This window comes from Macaca fascicularis, chromosome X, assembly GCF_037993035.2.
Source record: "Macaca fascicularis isolate 582-1 chromosome X, T2T-MFA8v1.1".
Taxonomy (NCBI): domain Eukaryota; kingdom Metazoa; phylum Chordata; class Mammalia; order Primates; family Cercopithecidae; genus Macaca; species Macaca fascicularis.
The window spans coordinates 44,343,624-44,367,811 of NC_088395.1; the positions used below are offsets into that span (position 1 = coordinate 44,343,624).

Consider the following 24,188-nt stretch of genomic DNA (forward strand, 5'->3'; position numbering starts at 1 on the left):
ATGAGGAACCAATTTAAAATTCCTACCTCCTCTCAGGAACTCCATTTCCTGGCACGTAGTCCAAAGAAACAACCCAAAATACAGAAAAAAATTAGATGTGCAAAGATGTTCTTTGCAGCTTTTTATCATTTAAAAAAAAAAAAAAAAAAGGTAGAATAAGGGGACCTGAAGAGTTAACAAAAAGGGAAGAGCTTGGTGAATTACGGCACATCTACGTTCTCCATGGAGTATTATAAAGACACCAGCAAGATGTTTTTGAAAAACATGAGGCAATAAGAAAAATACTGAGGCTATACAGTAATGTTAAGTGAATAAAACACAGGACTGGGCCGGGCGCAGTGGCTCACACCTGTAATCCCAGCACTTTGGGAGGCCGAGGCGGGTAGATCAGTTTGAGACCAGCCTGCCCAACATGGTGAAACCCCGTCTCTAATAAATAAATAAATAAATAAATAAATAAATAAATAAGCCTGGCATGGTGGCACGAGCCTGCAGTCCCAGCTACTTGAGACCAGCCTGCCCAACATGGTGAAACCCCGTCTCTAATAAATAAATAAATAAATAAATAAATAAGCCTGGCATGGTGGCACGAGCCTGCAGTCCCAGCTACTTGGGAGGCTGAGGCAGGAGAATAGCTCGAATCCAGGAGGTGGAGGTTTCAGTGAGCCGAGATCACGCTACTGCACTCCAGCCTGGGCGACAGACTGAGACTCCGTCTCCGTGGGGGGGGGGGGGGGGAACCACAAGACTGAAAATTGTTATATACCACGGTCATAACTATGTTTTTTAAAACTACATTTTTAAACTATGCTCTATAAACCACAACTACGTTTTTTGAAAAAACTGAGGGTGGAGGGGAGGAACAAAAAGCATGTAATGGCGGCAGCTCCGGTAGACACGTGGCTGGGCAGTGAAAAGAGGCGTGGTAAAGGAGGGGCGTGGGGGGGGGTGGCGGGTGAGTGTTGCCCTTAGATGGAGCGGGCTGGTGCCCTGACCCAGGCTGGTGGGCGAGGTGATGGGGGCTGGGCAGGCTTCCCAACTCTGCTTCTATACTGTGTTCTGCTCTGTCCTCCAGCTGGCCGTTGGGGATCAGGGCCTCTAGGCCAGTAGCCCACCCAGGGGCACCCTGTGTGTGATCCCTAAAGTGTCTTGTTGTCATTTCATGAACTCTGACATCTCCAACGGGCCTTGTATTCCAAACCAAAAGTAAGAGTTTTTTTTTTTTTTTTTTTTTTTGAGACGGAGTCTCGCTCTGTCGCCCAGGCTGGAGTGCAGTGGCCGCATCTCAGCTCACTGCAAGTTCCGCCTCCCGGGTCTACGCCATTCTCCTGCCTCAGCCTCCCGAGTAGCTGGGACTACAGGCGGCCGCCACCTCACCCGGCTAGTTTTTTTTTTGTATTTTTTAGTAGAGACGGGGTTTCACCGTATTAGCCAGGCTGGTCTCGATCTCCTGACCTTGTGATCCGCCCGTCTCGGCCTCCCAAAGTGCTGGGATTACAGGCTTGAGCCACCGCGCCCGGCCAAAAGTAAGAGTTTTGATCAGAAGCACTTTGTTTGTTTTTGAGACGGAGTCTGGCTCTGTCGCCCAGGCTGCAGTGCAGTGGCGCTATCTCGGCTCGCTGCAAGCTCCGCCTCCCGGGTTCACGCCATTCTCCTGCCTCAGCCTCCCGAGTAGCTGGGACTACAGGCGCCCGCCACCATGCCTGGCTAATTTTTTGTATTTTTAATACAAAAGACAGGGTTTCACCATGTTAGCCAGGATGGTCTCCATCTCCTGACCTCATGATCCACCCGCCTTGGCGTCCCAAAGTGCTGGGATTACAGGCGTGAGCCAGGGCGCCCGGTCGATAGGAAACACTTTGACCCCCCAGAAGCACTTTGACTCCCCGGAAGCACTTTGACTCCCCGGAAGCACTTTTCTTTTTTTTTTTTTTTTTTTTAATAACATCCGGGAAGTTGCACAGCGCAAAATCAGACCATTTGGGGCAGTCTTAGGAGTACGGTGTGGGCTCGGACGCCATACTGGGCCTGCATTCTTAGGACTTCTCCAAAGCACTTTGAAATAATCGTGGAAGGACTTTGGCATCTCTAGAACACGGAGAACTGTGATAGACAGTTGAAAAAAGGAGGAAACGTTCCTGAGGCGCCGGAGTGGCCTCAGGGCCCTCTGGCTCGGGCCTGTCAGCACGCGGAAAAGTACCATCGGAGCGGCACTTAGGTAGGATCCCCCAGCAAACACAGGCGCCCCGCGGAGCTCAGTAACGTGGTTTGCGGCAAACACAGGTGCCCCGGGGAGCTCAGTAACGTGGTGTGGAAGGGGACAGAGGCCCCAAAGGCCTGAAAGCCCCAAAGGAGTACTTTGTGGCCTGCACACAGTGTTTTTCCTGAGGTTCATCCTGCCACAGAAATTCTTTCTCCTCCTCCTCCCATTCCTCAGCCACTGGCGTGATTAGGGCCGGCTCCAAAGACTGCCTAATTTGGAACATTTGGGGTTCCTTTCGTCCTTGTGATCCCCAATGCAGTCTGCCAGCCCCTTTCTAAAAGAAATGGCTTCTCTGGAGGAGGGCATCTACAGCCTTAACATTAATTCCAAACATAGCTCCTATAATTTCATGAACCCTCAATTTGCAGCTGGAAGTGAGGGTCAAAATGAAACTGAGGAACCAGACAAGTTCCAGAACAGGAAGGGCAGACCTCAGGATTGTGATGCTTCATTGCCTCTGAGGGTTCTCCAGGAGATCCTGGAAGATGACATGCCAAAAGGCAAAGAAGAGGCTGTCACTAGCTCACAATCAAGCCTAGGACAGTGTCCCTACTATGCAGAAAGAGCAGCCAGGAATGCCACTATCTTTGCTCCTCAAAAAGAGAAAGAGTCAGCCCCAGAGATGAGCAGCTCCTATGACAAGAGGGTGACTGTTAGTCCTCCTAAGAAATTCAGTGAGGGGCGACCTAATAAACAAAGTAGAGTCATTTGTGAAAAATGCTCTCCGCCTTTAAATTTTCTGGATGACTGTAACTCCCATTCAGTAATCCAAAATCACAAAGAAAAGATGGTGATTGAGCGCCCCTCTTCAGGGAGTGACTGGTCTGATGTAGGTGGAACCACAGTTATATTCTCTGAAGAGAAGCCATTCTCACTGTGTCTCCCTGTAGTGTCAGAGCCGCCATACTACGCCACTGACTATACCACTTTTCCACCTCATTATAGTCCTTGGCATGACTACACCAGCTCTTGGTTCAGCAATACCAAGTCTTCTTGCTCTCCCTCCCTGGGCAGCAGCAGTAACACATTACAGGCTGGGAAGAGCAGCTGCAGCAGCAGCAGCAGCAGCAGCAGAAGCAAGAACAACATATTCCAGGGTGAGAGGAGCAGCCACCAGAGTTTCCTGAGTGATTATTCCACCAGTTTTCCAGTGAGCTCCCAAAACACGTCCAGAGATCTGAAGATGACAGAGGAAGGCAGATCCAAGAATTCTTCCTTATTTTACTACTCCAGAAATGTGGAAGCAGAGGCGAAGGAGGAGAGAGCATATCAACAGGAGACATTACGACGTCCTTATGGAGGAGATGCATCTAGCTTTCCGCCAAGGACCCTCTGGCAGCCAAAGCAACAGGGTTTCATTGATACCCACTGTCATTTGGACTTGCTGTATTCCAGGCTGCCTTTCAAAGGCACCTTTGCCAAATTCAGAAAAATTTATAGCAACACCTTCCCCAAGGAATTTCAGGGCTGCATTTCTTGCTTCTGCAATCCTCAAAACCTAAGTGATGACCTGTGGGAGGATCAGTTGAAAGATGATCTGGTTTGGGGGGCCTTTGGCTGTCGCCCTCATTTTGCCCATTATTATAACAACTATCAAGAAAGAAATATTTTAAAAGCGTTACGACACCCCAAGGCTGTGGCATTTGGAGAAATGGGCTTGGATTACTCCAGTAAGTGTACCACGCATGTCCCAGAGCAGCAGAAGGTGTTTGAGAGACAGCTGCGGCTGGCTGTCTCTCTAAAGAAGCCCATGATGATCCACTGCCGAGAAGCCGATGAAGACCTACTGGGCATCTTGAAAAAATATGTGCCCTCTGACCACAAGATACACCGGCATTGCTTCACTGGCAGTTACCCAGTCATCGAGCCGCTGTTGAACCACTTTCCCAACCTGTATGTGGGCTTCACGGCAATTCTGACTTACTCTTCTGCTGACCAAGCCCGAGAAACTGTGAAAAAGATCCCGCTAGAGAGAATTATCGTAGAAACCGATGCTCCCTTCTTCCTCCCTCGCTGGGTTTCCAAAAGCTGTTGCCAGTATGCCCACCCAGGCCTGGCCCTGCATACGGTGCGAGAGATTGCCAGAATCAAAGATCTCTCGCTCTCGCACACCTTGGCCATCTTGCGGGAGAACACCCGTCGCCTCTACCATCTTTAAACAGAAAAGGCACAGTCAGGAGTCTTCCCAAGAAAGGAGACTGGTAGCCTGACAAAACATATAGACTAGATTTGAACTCTGCCTATGTCCCGGGTCAAGGATGTATTTGAAGAATTCGTTGGAATGGAGTAAACTAGGACAGGATATTTTCCTCAAAACTTTTTCATAAGACTTCTGCTTCTGGCTGGTAGGGTGGGGTACAATGGGATGGAAGGAGGGTTAAGGTAAACTGCCCTTGATGTTATTAAGGTTTTTCTTCCCAGCAAAAATGCCTTAAGGTAGCCAGTAGAGAGCTTGATAGAATACAAAGAGTTTCCCGATCTAAATCCCTGTCCTCTGCAGCCTGCTTTTGATCACTTGGTGAATAAAGTCACCCTCCTACTTGTCTTTAAAAAAATGTAGAATTTTAAAAGTGGGGTAGGTGATTTTTGTATTTGTATATTATAGGAATTCTATTTAAGAAATTTAAAAATCGGTCGGGCGTGGTGGCTCACGCCTGTAATTCCAGCACTTTGGGAGGCCGAGGCGGGCGGATCACTTGAGCCCAGGAATTCGATACCAGCCTGGGCAACATAGTGAAACCTTGTCTCTACAAAAAAAAAACAAAAACAAAAAACAACAGCTGGGTGTGGTGGCACGCGCCTGTAATTCCAGCTATGTGGGAGGCTGAGGTGGGAGGATCACTTGAATCCAGGAGTGTCAGGCTACAGTGAGCTATAATCACACCACTGCACTCCAGCCTGGCAACAGAGTGAAACTCCCATCTCTAAAAAAAAAAAAAAATGTTTTTTAATAAAAAATAGGCCGGGCGCAGTGGCTCACGCCTATAATCCCAGCAATTTGGGAGACCGAAGCGAGTGGATCATTTGAGCCCAGGAGTTTGAAACCAGCCTAGGCAACATAGAGAATCCCGTCTCTAAAAAAAAAAAATGTTTTAAATAAAAAAACGTAAGAATACACAGAACAAGGTAAGCAAGATATACACACAATGAGTTTTCCTTTCCAAAAAAATTTTTCTATCAAAATTTTTTTAAATTTTAGATGGGAAAAATACTTTTCCAACCTGCTCCTCTCTCCCTGCATTTCTGTGTGGCAAATGCAAGTATTATACTCTACAGTGTTTCTAACATGCAGGAGAGAACCTTGCTGTAATTCACCTTTATTTCTTTAGGAAGAGGAGCGAGCAATGTAGTTCTCAGTGTAGTATATAAAGAGTGGTCTAAATCAAAAAGCACAATCTTCATTTACTTATTCCATGAGTGACGTAAAGAACAGTGCACCTACTCATGTTACTAGTAAAATCTTGCAATGCAAATATGCAAAATTTGTGACATTTTGTAAATAGTTTGCTATGTAAGTGATAGATATTCCATTGAACCTCAAAGAATTACTATTTAGCATTTATTTGTCTGGCATTTGGTGTGTCTACTCTCCCATCCTGGAGGCATCAGAGAGCTGTGAAGGTAGCCGGTAATCTAGAAATTCAGTTTACTCTTAGTGGTCCCTAGGTCATTAGTCCAGAGTCGCAGAGCCTCTCAAGGCCCATTAACAGGCTCCCTGAACCTTGGCAGTCCTTTCAGGGCATGTCGACATTTCGCTTCACTTAAATTTTAGAAAGGCAGCTATTTCTACCTTAAAGCTCAAAAGAAACAAACCTGCCTACTTTGTCATGGGAGACAGAGGGATTTGCTTTTTCAGTTGGTTTTTATTATATCTAACTTCAAAATTCATACCTGCTTATTAAAAATTTTTGAGACAAGCAAAAATATAAATGTGATTTTTTAAAAACCCAAACAAAAGCAACAGAAGGGAAAATGCACATGGTAAAATTGATTTTTTAAAAATCAATAGAAGAGTCAAATATTGGCAAAATCTGGATATAAAAAATTTGACTCAGGAAAATTGATTTTGGTAGAAATGTGATCATTAAGAAAACTCAGATTGTCAAAAGCCATGATGGACAGCATTCATGTAGACAAAAATTAATGAACCAAATGTTTTCAGTAAAATTTATTGTAGAAAAAAAATCTATTGAAAATATTTCTTAATAGGAAAATATGGTAACAGTTTACCCACATGGAAAAAATTGTTCAAAGAATTAAAGTAGCTTGTAGTGGAGAAAAGAGTAAAAAGTAAAAATTAAAAAAAAAAAAACATGCCAAGAGGGAGTAAAATAGCCCATAATGCTACCCACTTAGAGACAATCACTAACATTTGGAGTAGCTCTTTGGCAGTTTTCTCTAATATTTCCATAGTTACTGGCAAATTCCAGCACTGTACTTACATCAGTTTTGCTAGTTAATACTATTCACTTCATAGTTAGCATAGCTATGCATTCTACTTCCTCTGAGTTTATGATTTAAATATATTGTTTTCTGTATTTTTTGTTTAGGTTTAATTCTATTTGTTTTAAATGATCAACTCAGACAGCATGTGCTTTTTCAAAACTATTGTTACTGATACATAAAATTGTGCTTTGAAATTTGTTTTTCTTTCTGTTCTCTGATGTCTATTTTATTGTGTATTTTCTAATGTCCTAAGCTAAATGCTTAATTTATTTTTAATTTGGAGAACAAGAACAAAGCAGTCAATATCACAAATGTGTCTGTAATTATAACTCTGCTGTATACATGGATTTTTTTATTTTGATAAAGTTTACTTTACACACTATAAAAATACAAATGTATTACAAAAATATGGAAATAGTAACAGGAAAAAGTATATGGCATTTCTATTATCTAGAACCCCACTGTTGTTGATGTCTTTCCTTGACACAGTTGTGACCATATAGCTCTGTTAAATTGCATATTCTTCTAAATAATTTATATATTTTTTTCTATCCCTATCTTGCATTTGGGGCTCATTTTATGATTGTTATTCTTTTATCTTTCAATAAATATTCAAAATGTTTATGTCATGTTTTGAATTTTATTTCTATTTCATGACCTATTATATATGTTTCTTTCCACTACTCACCACTAATCCTTTTATTTCATTACCTCCCCATGGTTGAACTGTTTAATTTGCTTTATCTCTTAATTGGCTAGCAATTAAGCAACTTTTTCAGGAAAAGTATGTGGATAGCATATTTGTGATAAATTATATAACTGAGATCTTACTGCTGCTTTCACTAATGATAACACCCTGGCTGAGTCTAGATTTTCTAAGTCACAGACATTTTCCCCTAAAAGTTATAGATATTGCTTCATTGTCTTTTGGCATTTAGTATTGCTGAGAATTCCGAAGTCAACTTCTCCTTTGAGGGTTAAATTACTTTTTCTGTCCTGATGCTTGGTAATTTCCTTGCTTTATCCTTGAAAATTTGTCAGGATAGATCTAATTATTGATCTCTTTTTTTATTTTCTCTGGTACAGAATAAGTATTCTATCTGCCGGTCTACGTCTTTCTATAATCCAGAAAGTTGCTTTTGTTTTTATTGTTTTCTTATGGTATGCTTAATCAATTTGGTTGCTTTTAATCTAACCTTTAATTCTTTAGGAACAATTGTCTGCATGTTAGAGCTCCATCCTCTGTCCAACCTGCCATTATCTCATTGCTCTGTTATCTTTTTCCATTGCATTTCAGGATAATTTCTCAAGTTTACCTTTTCCATCACTCATCCCATTCTCCCAGTTTTAATATTTTTCTTTACCACATATAATGCATTTTTAGATTCCTCACATTTTATACTTCTTCAGCAATCTCCCTTTGACTGCAGTCTCATTCAATAATATTTTAATTTGCTTTTACTTCTCACTTTGTGTTTTATACTTCCTTACACAAAGCACGTTGTTAACAAAAATATTTATTTTTTCTGTAGAAAACATCCTTTTAAAATAAGTATTTTTCTTCCTCTGTCTTTTGAATACTATGTTCTCCATTTATGTTGTAGAATCTTTTCAGAAACCTTAAGTTTCTTTGTTCAATCCTGAACAAAGAGCAGTCTATCTAGGCTGGTGTTTTCCACAAAATAGGGTGGGTGGGTGGGTTTTCTTTCACTCCCTTCACCATCTATCCTAATGTTCTTAGATCCCTCCTCTCTGGTTAATATAAATTCATATAGAGTGGTCAAGAGAAGTAGGAAGGGAGCTGGAACCATGGGTAGTCCCCAGCAGGAAAACCTTCTAATTTTCCATATAAACATTTTATGAATTGACCCAACCTCCACTCCAGGAAGAGTGGCCAGTCCTTTGTATGCCATTGCCTGTTCCATCAGAGAAAAGCCCGAATGCAGGGCCTGCTTTGACTTCAGTGTGACTATATTTCTGGGCCTCCTAGTGACACTCTTACGCCATCAATAGTTGTGAAAGTGAACCAGGTGGAAACCCCTACAGGTTGTCCTAACCCCCAAATCGATTCTTGTGACTTTCTCGGGAAGTGAAATTGCAAGTTGGTTTGGGTATATTCTTTCATTATGATCCCATCTGCACTATATCAGGTGGAAACTCTTAAAAGTTTGCAACATGAAGATGGAACCCCTCCCTGGCCTCCAACACTAATTTAGTTTCTCCACATTTTAAAATTTTGCAGTGATTTCAATTGGGATTGTGGAGGTGGGGGTACCATCTAAATACCAATGCTCAAGTTATAATCTCACTCCAAATTCTTATTTTTTTCCCTCTCACTTCATTTTTTGATAAATTTATGTTCCTATGGATACTGTGTTTATATAGGCGTATCTTATTTTAAGAAAACTCAAGTTATACAAACCTGAATCTCATTTAGCATGTTGAACATAAGAGGTGGTCAACAAAGGTAAGTTGCATAAATGAATAACAAAAAAGGTAAATTACAGAGGGATGACTTCCAAAGAATATTTTTGTATCACAAAAATATCATAAACCTATTTATAATTGATACTCAAATTGTCATGACTAAATCTACGGTTTAAGATAAAATGCACCTGTATGGGCAATGTAAGCATTCATGAAATTTAGTTTTACTCGTCTGCATAAGACATGATTTTGGCCGGGCGCGGTGGCTCAAGCCTGTAATCCCAGCACTTTGGGAGGCCGAGATGGGTGGATCACGAGGTCAGGAGATCGAGACCATCCTGGCTAACACGGTGAAACCCCGTCTCTACTAAGAAATACAAAAAATAGCCGGGTGAGGTGGCAGCGCCTGTAGTCCCAGCTACTCGGGAGGCTGAGGCCGGAGAATGGCGTGAACCTGGGAGGCGGAGCTTGCAGTGAGCTGAGATCCGGCCACTGCACTCCAGCCTGGGCTACAGAGCGAGACTCCGTCTCAAAAAAAAAAAAAAAAAAAAAAAAAAAAAAAAAAAAAAGACATGATTTTATGATGCATAAAAATGGAACGGGAAGTGGCTAGAATGCTAGAATGTTCATGTAGCTTCATCACTAATTAACTACAGCAATGGTACAAACCACTTAAGCTCTTTGTTCACTGATTAACCTTTCAGCAAAAATTAGAAAATCAACACTTGCTAACCACAGTGATAACCACAGCACTATTTAAAGAATTAAGAAAATTATGTATATATAACAGGGCTTTGGAGAGAAAATGAATGTATAAAAATACTGAATAATATATAAATCAGTGTAGGATGCAAAGCTGGAAGCTTGAAAATACTGTCAAAACCATATCTAAAATAGTCTTCACATCCTTATGGAGTCTATTGCGCAAGCAATTAAAAAACACTTGATATTACTAAGAGAAGAGATTCCAAACCACTGTTTAAAATCAGACTTCCTGGAAAAATCATACTAGGACTAGAAGAAAGGGGGTCACCCTATCCCACAGATGTCACATTGCTAATCATGGAGTTTTATAAACTGAATCAAGAAAACTGACATTCAATACGAAAAATAGAAATGGAAAACACCTACCATATAAATGATTATATATATATGTGTGTGTGTGTGTTTGTGTGGATATATATATATGATTGTTCCTTTATCTTTTATAATACTTTTCCTTTATCATATATATACACACACACGTATGGAAATATGTAGCTTCAGTACCCCATATCCGAAATTCTTGAGACCGGAGTGTTTCAGATGTTTTTCAGATTTTGGAATATTTGCATATACATAATGAGATATCCTGGGGATGGGACACAAATCTAAGTAAGAAATCATTTATGTTTCATACACACCTTATACACATAGCCTAAAGATAATTTTATGTACTATTTTTAATGATTTTGCACATGAAACAAAGTTGTGTGCATTGAACCATCAGAAAGCAAAGGTGTCACTATCTCAACCACTCATATGGACAATCTGGTTATTTGGCATAATCATCATTCCTGACTGAATCTATATGCTTTGGATAAGCAATCATTTTCTTACACTTATTCACATGTGATATGGTTTGGATCTGTGTACCCACCCAAATCTCATGTCAAATTGTAATTCCCAATGTTGGAGGTGGGTCCCGATGGGAGGTGATTGGATCAAGGGGGTGGATTTCCCCCTTGGTACTATCCTCACCATACTGAGTTCTCATGAGATCTGGTTGTTTAAAGGTATGTGGCACCTCCCCACTCTTTCTTTTCTTCCTGCTCCAGCCATGTGAAGTGCCTCACTCCCCCTTTGCCTTCTACCATGATTGGAGGCTTCCTGAGGCCTCCTTATAAGCAGATGTGCCATGCTTCCTGTACAGCCTGCAGAACCATAAGCCAACTAAACCTCTTTATCATTTACCCAGTCTCAGGTATTTCTTTTTCTTTCTTTTTTTTTTTTTTTCTTTTTTTTTGAGACGGAGTCTTGCTCTGTAGCCCGGGCTGGAGTGCAGTGGCCGGATCTCAGCTCACTGCAAGCTCCGCCTCCCGGGTTTACGCCATTCTCCTGCCTCAGCCTCCGGAGTACCTGGGACTACAGGCGCCCGCCACCTCGCCCGGCTAGTTTTTTGTATTTTTAGTAGAGACGGGGTTTCACGGTGTTAGCCAGGATGGTCTCGATCTCCTGACCTCGTGATCCGCCCGTCTCGGCCTCCCAAAGTGCTGGGATTACAGGCTTGAGCCACCGCGCCCGGCCATTTTTTTTTTTTTTTTTTTTTGAGACAGAGTCTCGCTCTGTTCCCCAGGCTGGAGTGCAGCAGTGGTGTGATCTCGGCTCACTGCAACCTCCACCTCCCAGGTTCAAGCAATTCCCCTGCCTCAGCCTCCTGAGTAGCTGGGATTACAGGCACACGCCACCATGCCCAGCTAATTCATATGCTCTATTTTTTTAGGGGGGAAGAAACATCAGAAGCAGTTGAGGGACCAGGAAATAGGTCCTCTAGAGATGAGGAGGCATTCTGCTGGATGGCTTTCTTAAATGTTTCCTCCAGAGTTATCAGCCTCATTAATAGAGGTTTTTGTCTCATAAGTGCCCCTGATTTTATCAACTGACATGGTTTCTTGTTCTGTTATGAATGCATATGGCTCTAGTCATCCAATAATCCCATCACAATTTCACCACATCATCTATAGGCACTTTTTTTTTTTTTTACAGTTAGCAATGTCATCATCATCACCTTGATTTAGAACCATTTCAGCTATTATAGGTTGGTGCAAAAACAATTACAGTTTTTGCCATTGAAAGCAATGGCAAAATTTTTGCCATTTCTTTCCTTGTTTCATAATCAGCATACCATTAAATGGCACGTGTTCACTGTGACACTGATGGACTCACTCTTTCAATACATGTTCAAGACCTTCGTTTTTAGCTTTATGCAGTGTTTTTCTACTTTTCGTTAACCTCTATACATCACTTTTGCATAGAGCTTCAACTGTTTATCATTCTGTTTCTTCAGGTCATATATTGTGGTCACTCCAACACCATACTACTCCTGTAAGACACTTCACACTTACACTGCTGTCCAGTTTCCCCCACAGCTTGACTTTCTATGCTACAGATACACATAAACCTTCCTCTTACCCATAAGGCTATCTTCAGACCTATTTGACATTTTCAACAATATCTTTACACCACAGAGCAGAGAATAAGCAAAAATACACAATGAGTAATGCACGAAGGTCTTGGTCCTACACGGGGCATTGTGGGGAACGTGCCATTGGCATATCCAGCCTGCACATGTGCCATTTTATTATACTTTGTAGGCATGCTTGTTTGGGGGAATCTGGGCATGTGCAAAGAATCTATATTGTAGGTGAAGGGGGTTGGGAGGGCTTCTTCTTCCCTTGGGATGCTGAATAAACTGCGTTGTGCACTTGTATTTTGACTGTGACCCATCACATGAGGGCAGATGTAGAATTTTCCACTTGTGGCATCATGTTAGCACTCAAAAAGTTTTCAGATTTGGTATACTCTGTGTGTGTGTGTGCGCGTGTGTGTGTGTGTGTAAAATTAGCAGGAATAATATGAGAGCCAAGGCAAAAACACTCCTTCATGCCATCATTTTGTGGTATTATGGTTTTGTTTGTTTGTTTTTTTGAGACGGAGTCTCGCTCTGTCACCCAGGCTGGAATGCAGTGATGCAATCTCCGCTCACTGCAAGCTCTGCCTCCCAGGTTCACGCCATTCTCCTGCCTCAGCCTCCCGAGTAGCCGGGACTACAGGCGCCCGCCACCACGCCCGGCTAATTTTTTGTATTTTTAGTAGAGACAGGCTTTCACCATGTTAGCCAGGATGGTCTCGATCTCCTGACCTCACGATCCACCCCCCTCAGCCTCCCAAAGTGCTGGGATTACAGGCATGAGCCACCGTGCCCGGCCGACATTATGTATTTTTAAAAGGCTGGATTCCATGCAAAAGATCAAAAGAAAGATGCTTGGATATGATGCCCTTTATGTTCTCCAATCCAAAGAATTTGTTCTATAATTCTAGGAATTACCCAATGAATTGGACCTCCCCATACATTGGATGATTTTAATGATCCCAAAGTATGTTATTTATTTCCCACAAGTGCATCAACAACCAAAGTCACAAAATGGATATTTCATACTGAAAGCCTCCCTTACTGATGGAAAATAATACAAACCAACCAGCCACAGAATACCTGCTAAGTTCAAAGCTCTGTGCAGTGGATACAACACTCAATAAGACAATCTCTCCAGCTACAAAGGGTACACAGTCAAGTAAGGGGAATAAGACTATATGCAAATAACTGCAAAACAGAGTATGGTACCTCCAAATAATGGTAATGCATTGGAGATAAAAGCTAAAAGCCATTAGGAAAGACTTAATAATATTGCAGCTCTGTATATATTGCCAAGTTGTCTTCCATGTGTCAGGTGTTGTGCTAAGGCCTGAGAATTCAAAGCTAAATAAAATAGCCAACACTGATTAAGTACTTATAATGGGTCAGGCATTGTATTAAGTACTTTTATACTCTATCTCATTTACTCCTCACAAAACACCAATAAAGTAGGTAATACTGTGATTCTCATTTTATAGAGGTCAAGATTTGGGAGGTTAAGTAATCTATGCACCGTCTCAAAGTAAAAGAATGAGACAGCTGGGAACTCCAGTTGCCTAGCCTCAGAGGCCACAAACTTAACCACTATGCCCTGAACTGCCACAAAATCTCCACTCACTCCTGCTCAGTGGAGGACACAGAGAAGACTAATAAACGTTTATGAAAATGCTCCAAAAGGAGAGGAAATTGCCAATCACCTGAAAGTATTAAGCAGAAGGCATCATGGTGGAGGTAACATCTGAAATGGGTCTTCAATGGGCTGAAAGATGGAGGAAGTGGACAAGAGGGGAAGGGCATTCTCTGCAAAGGGGAACAGTATGTGCAAAGTTATGGGAGCATAGGAGTATTCGGTATGTGGGGTACTGCAAGTCATTTTGTGTGGCTAAGGGTTGAGTGGTGATGGGGGAGCAAAGGAGATGAGACTACAAAGGTACAAGAGCCAAAATATAGGTGGTCCCTAAGCCATGAAAAGGAGTCTAAACATTTTAGGAAGTTAACTCTGTAGCAGAGTGGGCAGTTGAGAAAGGGAATTATACTGAAGGCAGGGATGCCTTCAATGGAGGCTACTCTCCAGGTGAAAGATGAACTAGGATGGCAGCAGTGGCCATGGAAAGAAGGAGACTGATGAAAGGGAGATTTCAGAGGGAAACAAGAGGACTTAGGTCAACTGATCGGTGTTGGGAGAGGGGTGGATAATGGCAGTTCTCTTATTTGTGTAAGCATACACAAAAACATATAATTTAGTAAGTTCACATTTAGAAGCAATTCAAATAATAAGCCAGTGTGGCTTAGTCTCAGCATGGTAGTATATTCAAAGAAAAGGCCCAACAACTAATAGCAATTGAAAATCCTGTTTCATCTTCACTTAGACCTCCAAGGAAAATCTAAAGGTGATCCAATTTATGCTCCACATCTACACTTCCCCCCCAAAAAAGCCTTTTCTCTCTCTTTCAATTATCACAAGTCTCACATTTCATCACCATCAGTGCTCTCCCACTCACACTCTCTCTCCCTCCTATCCCCTTCTTCCTTTTCTATATCCCACAAAGCATAAGAACAACGGAAAAAGTCAGAAGAATCCTTAGAGCATGGAGGCGGAAAAAAGTGGAGTGAGCAAAGACAAATTTTTGTTCAGCAGGCAGGGTATGTGGAAAAGGAGAAAGCTGGGAACACACAATAATATTATCTCCTTTACCTATCCATAAGAACCAAAGCTTCAATTCATAAAGCTGACTATAAAACCCAAGTAGACCAGAATTGAAAATAGTTTTAATATGTAAAACTATTAAAATATAATATTTTGATATGCAAATATAAATACAAAAATAAATGCTTTGAAATTCTGAATGAAAAATATCAACAAGTAGAATCAAAGAGAAATAGTAAAATGCATGCAAAACATATTTCATATTTTAAGCCAAAAAAAGGGGGGGAACATGGTAGACTGCAAAGGAAGTAGAATTTCAATTAAACATAAAAGGACCTGCATGAAATTTCTAGAACCTAGAGGATCATGGTATAAAATCTATGAGTACAGTTATGAATAATAGGCATGTAAATACAATTGTAGCAGCCTATTACTGACTTCTATTAGTTCAGAATAATGAAAAAATAATTTAAAAGGTAGTTATTTATCACCTTTCCTCCTAAAAGACCATTAAGTAAATTTGCTAAAATAGAAGAGACATGACAAAATCTTTTGTTTAAACAATATATGATTTTATGAACTACCCTAATTTCAACATAAATGGTGCACAGGACAATTGGAAAGAGCAATACATTGATAGCTTAATAGCTGCTTTTTAGAACTCACTGGTCTCAGTGGTAGCATCTCCAAACTTATTATTCTAGAAAATCCCAGAATTTATCCCAAAGAAAAATGCAAGAATCCTGTAGCACAAATGAGCACTGGGATAGTCCCAGCTTATGCTTCACTTCCCCTAGGAAAACTGCTCTCCCCACCCCATGTAAGGAAATAATTCTTCGTGACTACTATGTCCTGGGCATTTGACATGCATTACCCATTTGATGCTCACAGAAACTCTAAGGTGGGTTTTGTTATTCCCACTTGACAGATGAGAGAACTCAGGCTAAGAGAGGTTAAAAACATGGCCAGGATGAAATAGGTAATAGATGGTAAATCCAGGTTCTAACTCTCAGTCTAACTGAAAAGCCTTGTTTTTTCTACTATACCAAACAGCCTCTCATTAAAGAGGTATTGCAGACAGGCCATGTTTCCAAAGAATACCCTAGACACTGCACACAGAGTTAATTTCAGACAACACTCCATTTGAAGAGACATATATACCCTGGGTCCAGCCCTAGGGGAAAGGGGAAGGGGAAGGGCCCTAGTAATAATATCAATGATGGGCTGGGCACGGTGGCTCTCGCCTGTAATCCCAGCACTTTGGGAGGCTGAGGCAGGTGGATCACGAGGTCAGGAGTTCCAGACCAGCCTGACCAACATAGTGAAACCCCATCTCTACTAAAAAAAAAAAAATACAAAAATTAGCTGGGCGTAGTGGCGCGCACCTGTAATCCCATCTACTCAGGAAGCTGAGGCAGAAGAATCACTTGAAACCAAGAGGTGGAGGTTGCAGTGAGCTGAGACCATGTCACTGCACTCCAGCCTGGGCGACAGAGCAAGACTCCATCTCAAAAAAAAAAAATCGATGACGATGATGATGATGACAACAATGATGATACTCTCCTAAGAAGAGAAGTCAGCAACTGCAAGGCCAGAAACAGGAGAAGACAAAGTAAGGAAGGGAAGAAAGCTAAATAGGGCACTCACAATAGAAGATGAATAAAAATTGATGAAAGTAAAGAGAATGAGGATGAAGAGATAGAAGAAGTCCAATAAAAGAGAAAAGAAAATAGAAAAAAGGTAAAAAATAAAATAAAAATAAAAATAAAAACCAGAAGGGGAAGGGACAAGAAAATTGAGAGAGATAGAATAAAAGAAAAGGAAATGGGACAACATTGAAAAAAGAATGGAGATAAGCATTTCTTCATACCTTTGAATAATGTGGCGTTATTAACATCTTAAAGTATTTTAAAACCCCTGAAGGAGGTTAGAGAGTAATTTGAAAAAGTGGAACCAGAATGTTTTAAAGTAAAGGGTTATAAAACCAGAGGACTAAAAAGGACTGTCAAATGCCCAGAAATCTGGTATAGTAGATTATTACATGAATTTGCTACACTTTGTTTATATACACATTGTCAAAGCTATGCCTCAAATCTTAAATCTCAAACAGTAAGCTAGACGCCAGGGCAGACGCACCATAAGATCCCGTTTATCTGAAATCCAAGAACATGAAAGACTAAGCTATGGTGATAGAAGTCAGAACAATGGGAAAGGGCTAAACAAAATGGGGGAATAAGGGAACCTCCTGAGGCAACAGAGACATTCTAGATGGTGTCTGGGGTGGTGGTTACACAGATGCATACATTTGTCACAACTAATGGAATTGTATACTTAAAATAGGCTCATTTTGGCCAGACATGGTGGGTCATGCCTGTAATCCCAGTGCTTTGGGAGGCTGAGGTGGGCGGATCACCTGAGGTCAGCAGTTCAAGACCAGCCTGGCCAACATGGTGAAACCCCGTCTCTACTAAAAATACAAAAATTAGCCAGGAGTGCTGGCGGGCACCTGTAATCCCAGCTACTTGGGAGGTTGAGGCAGGAGAATCGCAGGAACCCAGCAGGGAGAGGTTGCAGTGAGCAGAGACCGTGCCATTGCACTCCAGCCTGGGCAACAGAGCGAGACTCTGTCTTAAAAAAAAAAAAAAAAAAAGAAAGACTCATTTATTACATATAAATTATACCTCAATAAAATTGATTTTAAGAATTAAAATGAAGTTTACCTCAATAAATGAGGACTCAAACAGCAAAATCCTAAAGAATACAGTTATTCTGTATCCTGAACATGATGGTGGTTACATGAATCTATATATGGGATAAGATGCCACAGAACTATTAAACTAAGGGGGGAAAAGTTAGTGCATCTAAAAACTGGTGAAATCCAAATAAGGTTTGCAGTTTAGTTAATAGTATTATACTGTAAACCAAAAATAAAATTCTAAGCCCCCCAGTCATCTGAACAGATCCCTCCTCTAGGCCAAGGACATTCCAAAGTTAGCCTGAAAAACTAGTTTCAGGCCATGCTTGGAAGGGGGAGCCAGATATTCCTTATTATACCCACATCCCTTTTGGAATTCAGGAAAAATTGACCAGCATTATCATCAACGCAGACCTTAAGTCTGATAAGAAACATTTACAGTCTATTCCATCTGAAGCCTGCTTCCTGGGGGCTTCATCTGCATGATAAAACCTTGGTCTCCACAAGCCCTTATCATAACTCAGACATTCCTTTATATTGATAATAACTCCTTCAACCAATGGCAAATCAGAAAATCTTTCGATCTGCCTGTGACTTGGAAGCCTCTCCCCAGCTTTGTGTTGGCCCGCCTTTCCAGATCAAACCAATGTATATCTTACATATATTGATTGATGTATTATGTCTCACTAAAATGTATGAAAGCAAGCTGTACCCCAACCACCTTCGGCACATGTCATCAGGGCCTCCTCAGGCTGTGTCACAGGACATCCTTAACCTTGGCAAAATAAACTTTCTAAATTGATTGAGACCCATCTCAGATACTTTGGGGTTCACAATGCCAATGCTGATTTCCTGCATTTTTGTTCTTGTTTTACCATGTTGCAGAAGGTAAAATCCTGGTTTTGATAAGGCATTATGGTTATATAAGATGTTATCATCGGGGAAAGCTGTGAAAAGGGTATTCAGGAACTCTCTGTACCATTTTTGTGACTTTTTGTGAGTCCAAAATTACTCCAAAAAAATTGTATTAAGAATACAGCTAGATTATATGGTCTATGGCATTTGTGCTATCACCCACTATCAGTGTTACAAAAAGTGAGTTTACCATAGGGCAGAGTCCTGCTAATGCAAAATCAAGGAAGGTAAAGAATTTTTTTTTTTTTAATATTTCAAATAAGCTTGTAGCTGGTTTGAATTCAGAGGGGGAAAATACATAAATAACCATGACTTCTATAGATTAAAAATTCAGAACAAAATATAAATCAGCCTAAAATTTAAGTCAACAAGTCAAATAGTAACTATCAGTTTCTTCCTAATTTGTGAACTAAAATCTTACAAATGACAAGGATTTTATGTTCAAAATAACTATAATTAGTGTGCACAGAGGATGAGGCAGCAAGAGGGTAGTCATCTGTAAGACAAGGAGAGAGGTCTCAGGAGAAACCAACCCTGCCAGCACCTTGACCTTGGACTTCCAGCCTCCAGAACTGTGAGAAAACAAATTTCTGTTTAAGCCATCCAGTCTGTAGTATTTAGTTAGGGTGAAACTGCCTTTACAAAAATCATAATTGAGAAAATTATTACAGTGAAAGAGCTCTGACCTAACCAACTCCATCTTGCTTCTAACCTCCAAGCTGTCCTTGTTCAATCTGAGGTATAGGTCGAACTAACTTCAGGAGAAACTTAGTGTATAGTTTAGCTTTGAAACAAAGACATACTAGCCCTTTCCCAAAACAACTCCTTTCCTGCCTAGGGACTAGACTGCCTTTGCAGAACTAACAAATTAGCCACAAGATTATAAATTATGGTTTACAAGTCACATAGCTGGAGGCGGCAAGATTCTAAACCTCCCCAAATTGCTCCTGGGGATAAATAAGATCATTATTATAAAACCTAACATCACCAGGTGCGGTGGCTCACACCTATAATCCCAGCACTTTGGGAGGCCGAGGCAGGCGGATCACAAGGTCAGGAGATCGAGACCATCCTGGCCAACACACCGAAACCCCGTCTATACTGAAAATACACAAAATTAGCCGGGTGTGGTGGCACATGCCTGTAGTCCCAGCTACTTGGGAGGTTGAGGCAGGAGAATCGCTTGAACCTGGGAGTTGGAGATTGCAGTATTGCAGTGAGCCGAGATCGCGCCACTGCCCTCCAGCATGAGCGATAGAGTGAGACTCTGTCAAAAAAAAAAAAAAAACTAACATCATTGCTTGAGGTACTTTGCAGACCCTGTTTTCGATGGATCAGTTGGCACCACCCAGATTGATAAACTGGCTCATCTGGTCTTGTGGCCCCCACCCAGGAACAACTCAGTGCAAGAGGACAGCTTCAACTCCCTATGATTTCCAACCTGACCAATCAGCACTCCCCACTTTCCAACCCACCCCCTCCCCGCTCCACCCTGACCAAATTATACTTAAAAATCTCGATTCTTGAGGTTTGTGGGAGACTGATTTGAGTAATATTAAAACTCTGGTCTCCCGAACAGCCAGCTCTGTGTGAATAACTCTTTCTCTATTGCAATTCCCCTATCTTGATAAATCGGCTCAGTCTAGGCAGCAGGCATGGTGAACCAGTTGGACAGTTACAATGGCAACCCAAACAAAGTAATATTTTAAGCTGTAATTTATACACCATAAAATTGACTACTTTTAAGCATACAGTTCAACGGTTTTATGTAAATTTACAGAGCTGTGTAATCATCACCACAATCCAGTTTAGAACATTTCTATCACCCCCCCACAAAAGTCCCCTCTCCCACCATCAGCCCCAGCCAACTGCTGATCTGCTTTCTCCTATGTATTTGCCTTTTCTAGGATTTTACATATATGGAATCATATAATAGGAAGTCTTCTGTGTCTGGTTTCTTTTACTTAGTGTAATGTTTTTGAGGTTTGCCCATGTTGTAACATATATCATTAGGTTTCTTTGTTGCTGAATAGTTTTCATTATGTGGATATACCATATTTTGTTTATCCATTATTACTTAAGGGACATTTGGGTTGTTCCCTGTTTTGGGGCTACTATGAATAATGATGCTATAAACATTCACACGCAAGATTTTGTGTGAACATGTTTTAATTTCTTTTAGATGGATACGTAGGAGTAGAACTACTGGGTCATGCAGCAAGTATATGTTTAAGAAACTGTCAAACTGTCTTTCAAAATGGCAGCACCATTTTACATTCCTAGCAGGAATGTATGAAGGTTCTAGTTTCTCCACATGCTCACCAACACTTAGTGAGTGGTAAGAGTCTTAAAATTATAGCCATTCTAATGGGGATGTAGTGGTATCTACAGAAGTTTAAGTTCAAAAAGACAATTTTAACTTTGGACTAATCAGAATAAGCCACAGGCCTAGTTACTGATAAAAAGTTTTGGCCTGAGGGAAGGGCCTTAAAATGTTGTCAAATAGCTACATTCTAGGTTTTAGAAAAGAGGGGAGGAAGAACTGTCTTCTGTAGTAAAAGGTTCATTTATGATTCTCATTCTTTTTATTCCAAAAACATTTATTCCAGACTTGGGGATTATTTTTATTAAGTGCCTTTTGAATTTTCAAAAGAAGATTAAAGAAACCCACATAATATAATGAATTTGGAAACTTTATCACTTTAATATAAATTTAAAGACTAAGTGTTTTATTCTTAGTGACAAATGCAGAATGCATAGTTGAGAATTTGGGGCATGACATGGTTGATTTCAGGCAAGATTTTTTATTTCTTCTCTAAAACTGAATAGCTGAAGATCTGTGTAATTGTGATGTAAAACATGGGATTAAAATGGCAATGTATTACAATTACATTGTCTTATAATTATACATGTTGGTGTCTTTTATGACATGCTAATAGCAGGAGTCAGATAATCTAAAAATTATATAAACCTATGGAAAGATTTCCATTTGAAATTTCAGGTATGGTTTAAAGGTTTAAATGCATTTTCCAGTTTTTTTTTAAAGCTTAATTATATTTTATTTTTATATATACTGATTATATTTTGTAACATTCCTAACTGGCTTTAGGCAAAACTTCGAGAATCTGTATTTACGTATTATTCTTTGTTAACCAAGTGAAATTGTAATGTACCTGATCATTCTTTAATCTCCCTGCAGGAAAATTAAAAATTCTAGCTAGTACTGGGTAAGAAAGAGAAAAGTAGCCCCTGACATCCAGGAGCTGGCCTATACCATCAGCTGGTCTTCGTGCTGCTACAAGCTGGCCTGGCACCCACAGCTAGGCCTTGGTGTTCTCCTGCTGAACAAGAATAATTTCAGAGACCACCAACATCAGACAAGGCCACTCTGTGACCGTGATGGATCAAGACAAAACCAAGACCACTCCACAGTCACATCTAAACACAGACAGAAAATGAACCTTGTCCAGCCACAAAATGTCAAACACCCCCCTCTCCTGGCTCACAGAAGTGACAGCTGCTTCTCTCCCAATTATAGGTATAGACTCACTCTAGTCTGTTCTCTCTATAATGAGATTTATTAAGATACCCAGTTGTAGAAGTACCCCTACTTCCTGATAGCACCCAATCCCGAGCAAAGCCCTGCTTCCTTAATCACTCCCCACAATTACTTAACACAAGCCCAAATCCTATAATAAGCCTTTTCTAACACCTGCTTCATTAGACATCCCACAGTTGCTTAGGGTGTGTTTTTCCCTTGCTGCAAATGAATAATAAACTAGCTTGTTTAATCCAAAAAAAAAAAAAAAAATCAAGATGACCCAAGGGACCAAATTATATTTTAAAAATCTATTTTTATATTGTTCAAATCATAGAGTCACACAGTGCTACATAAATAATCAGCTCATTACAAACTTGATGTCAATTAATGTAAGTGATTAAAATTCCAATTGTGCGGTCAGTAGTTTTGATTATAATCATTATGTTTACAATAGATGGAAAAAAAGAAATAATATTTTTAAATGTATGCATATCCCATAAGATCAACTTTTATCTTGCCACTTACTATAATTGAGTCATTTGTGAAATAGCAAACAAATTAGGCTAACTAGGAGCTGTTGACAAATGAAAAATGAGAGCAAAATTGTAGAGTCTATGTAAATGGGGCTTAACATCCAGACGAAAGTCATATAAAAACATTCAGTCATTTGTATATTTCTAAATATTCCAACGTTTTATAAAAGCAGCTAACTATAGATCTTATACAGCCACCACAGTGTAGCATAAACTGCTAAATGCCAAATTTCAATTAATAATGAAGTAGTGGGTGCCTGATGTAATTAGAGAGTCCTAGACCATGAGATCCAGGGTCTGGGCTCAGTTCTAGGATAAACAAGCTGAATTTGACTTTAGTCAAGTCTTAGACATAAATTGCCAGAGGTAAAAGGGCCTTACAGATCAGCTAGCCAAGTCTTGCATTATAGTTAAGGAAACTGAGGCTCGGAGAGGTAAAGTGACTAAGGCACAATCACACGTATAGTTAATGGCGGGACCAGAACCAGAATCAGTGCCACCAACACCCAGTCTCAGACTATGGTTCCTGCTCCATTTCTCCTTGAGAATGATTCTTCATTTATACGGTGAGGACAACCATCAACATTTGCTTCTTACTCATGGAGGTACTGGGATGATGACTGGAAATAACTGGTGTGAGTGACGCATTTTGTGACTTGGACGGTGTTCGTGTTCTGTGTTCAGACAGTTATGATTATGGAGTAGTCTTGTTTTTGTCTTGGTCCCACCATAGTCTGCTTTTATTTAAATGAATTCAATGAAATAACTAAGTCTTTGAAGGGTGGATGCAGTATTAAGCAAAATTCTCTTGCCTGCTTTTAGAAATTCTCCCGATGCTAGGGGTTTTAAGCAAGTAGTACACACACTATGTTTCTCAATGGAAACAGTATTGGCATTTGAGGTAGAACAATGATTCCCCAATGTAGGGTTGCCTTCCCCACATTGCAGGATATAAAATATACACTTGGCCCCTGGATACTCAATGGTAGCAGCACCTCCTGATCAGGGCTGGCCCTAGGGTGAGGTGATTTAAAACATCAAAATTAATGCAAGCCAGGAAAATTAATGTAATCCCAGCACTTTCGGAGGCTGAGGGGGGTGGATTACCTGAGTTCAGGAGTTCAAGACCAGCCTGGCCAACATAGCAAAACTCCGTCTCTACTAAAAATACAAAAATTAGCTGGGTGTGGTGGTAGGCGCCTGAAGTCCCAGCTACTCGGGAGGCTGAGACAGGAGAATCACTTGAACCTGGGAGGCGGAGGTTGCAGCGAACCAAGATCGTGCCACTGCACTCCAGCCTGGGCAACAGAGCAAGATTCCACCTCAAAAAATAAAATAAAATAAAATAAAACAAAAATAATGCAAAATATCCAGGAGGAACAAAATATCAAAATGCCAAATTTTTAATAAAGATTGGATCAGGCCGGGCGCGGTGGCTCAAGCCTGTAATCCCAGCACTTTGGGAGGCCGAGACGGGCGGATCACGAGGTCAGGAGATCGAGACCATCCTGGCTGACACGGTGAAACCCCGTCTCTACTAAAAAGTACA

General features: G+C 40.8%; 1 protein-coding gene and 1 pseudogene across 1 annotated transcript in view; one reads left to right on the forward strand and one right to left on the reverse strand.

Moving 5' to 3' along the window:
• The window catches only part of EFHC2 (EF-hand domain containing 2), a 195,737-nt gene that overhangs the window by 133,806 nt on the left and 37,743 nt on the right, over window positions 1-24,188 (reverse strand). The window lies entirely within an intron of this gene.
• LOC102118328 (putative deoxyribonuclease TATDN2 pseudogene) lies at window positions 1,912-5,964 on the forward strand (annotated as a pseudogene).